We start from the raw sequence: 2,061 nt of genomic DNA, 5'->3' as shown, positions 1-2,061 counted from the left end.
CTTGGATTCCACCATCTCTATAATTTTAGCTTGAAAATCAGAAAACTAATATAGATAAAGTGAGCCTCAAACCTGTTAGAGAAAAGTTCTAGAAGGGAACTGGTTAGAGAGATATCCTCAAGCCTGGCCAGAGACTGCAGGTATAAAAATGACAAAAAGGGTGCCCCCATAGTTGTGATGCTCAAAGCTGGTGCGACTCCTATTGGGGTATGATAATACCCCATGAACAAAGAGGCCTTCAAGGGCATCAGACCTCACCTCAAAAGGCTCTTAGAACTGGGTGTTTTATTCCCCTGTCAGTCTTCCGGGAATACTCTGTTGCTAACAGTTAAAATTCAGGCTTCGCCCCGGGAAAGCAGCTAAGAGGTGACACACTAGGGGCATACTGGGCAATAAATTTTACTGACGTTAATCCAGCCAAGTACAGTAATAAATATTTATTAGTTTTTTTAGACACTTTTTCAGGGTGAATGGAAGCCTTCCACACTAAGAAGGAGACCACCAATGTCATGGTAAAGAAGATATTAGAGGAAATTTTCCCAATATTTGACATCCCTAAGGTAATTTCATCAGACAACATCCCCTCCTTCGTTGCTCAGATAAGACAATTGCTTATAGACCCCAGATTTCAGGACAGGTAGAGCAGATAAAGAGAACATTAAAGTAAACCTTAACTAGATTGGCTTTAGAGACCAGCAGAAAAGTTTGGACAACACTCCTTCGCCTTGTTCCCAGGGAAATTTATACTTACACCCTTTGAACTCCTCCATGGGAGACCTAATGAAGCAGGGAGAATGTTTGACCTGGTGTTCCTTTTTCCCAACCCCTGCCAGCTCACTTGAAGGCCCTATAACTGATCAAAAATGATTCCTGGGAATTGCTGAAAAAAAATCAAACAAAGACACACAGACACACAGACACACACACAGACACACACACACAAACAAACAAACAAACAATACATAGGTACCAGGAACCACAATGGGACCACATCAATTTCAAATAGAGCATCCTATCCTTGCCTGACACCACCTTTCTAACAACCATAAACCCAGACGAAAAGGACCCTAACTGGTGCTTGTGACAAGCTCTGCTGCTGCTCCTCCAGCCTGTGTCTGGCTCCTCCTATTGGCCCCACCGAGGCCCACTGACCCAGCCCTGCTTGCACTAACTGGCCTTGGCTCAGGAACTGAACCTCCTCCCTCCATCCCACCTCTGGTGAGAAACTCTTTAGTCTCATTAAAGCGCTTCTGGGGCTCTCAATGTAACAAATTCTGAAGATGTGACCTCATGTTGGCTTTATTTGACAGCTGGGCCAGAGGTTTAATTTTCCTAGTTCTAATATTAGAACTATTTACTAGAAGGAGTAGGGTATGTGAGACCCTGTCTTATAGCATTTATCCCTGGAAGGAAGAGCCCCTGGACATTTCCCAACCTTTTTTTTTTCCCTTGATCTCTAAATAAACATCAGAAAGAAGCTCTTTGTATTCTATTGCCAGCAAAAGGCGTTTTGTTTCTGTGCCTTACAGCCAGAGATGCGATAATTGTAGGAAGACCTACAAAGATATGGATATAGAGAGGAGGTGCAGACTACTCCCCCACTATACCCCCACCTATAGCCAACTCTCCTTCCAACTTCTTCCAATTCCTCAGCTAGCTGTTAAAGTCCTGTAATGTTACTGCTCAGGGTCAAACTCCCCTGCCCTGCATGGCAGAAGGAGTTCCTCCTCAGCTACCTGATAATAAAACCTCTTGCAGTTTGCATTAGGTGTGGTTTTCTCTTGAGTCTTTGGGGTGCTGGGCAGCTCATCCTGGGACTTGAGTGGAGGCCCAGCTTTGGGGGTCTTACAGAGTCTTGGTGAAGTTGAGACTAGTTGTCTGAAAGAAGCAGAAACAAGAGGGAGCTGGAGCTACCTTGCCTGGAAGAGGTTTAGATCCACTGAGCTACATTGAAAGGATTCTCTCCAACCTGTTGAGCTGTCTGCTCTATTCTCCAGGTTCCCGTTTTTGTGGACCACAGTGGGGTGGGTTTGGTGGTGCAGCTGTCCCTGAGTCATTTCT

The sequence above is a fragment of the Mus musculus genome, chromosome Y, assembly GCF_000001635.26.
Source record: "Mus musculus strain C57BL/6J chromosome Y, GRCm38.p6 C57BL/6J".
NCBI classification, from domain to species: Eukaryota; Metazoa; Chordata; class Mammalia; order Rodentia; family Muridae; genus Mus; species Mus musculus.
The sequence above is the reverse complement of the archived record's forward strand: the minus strand, read 5'-3'. Positions refer to the sequence as shown.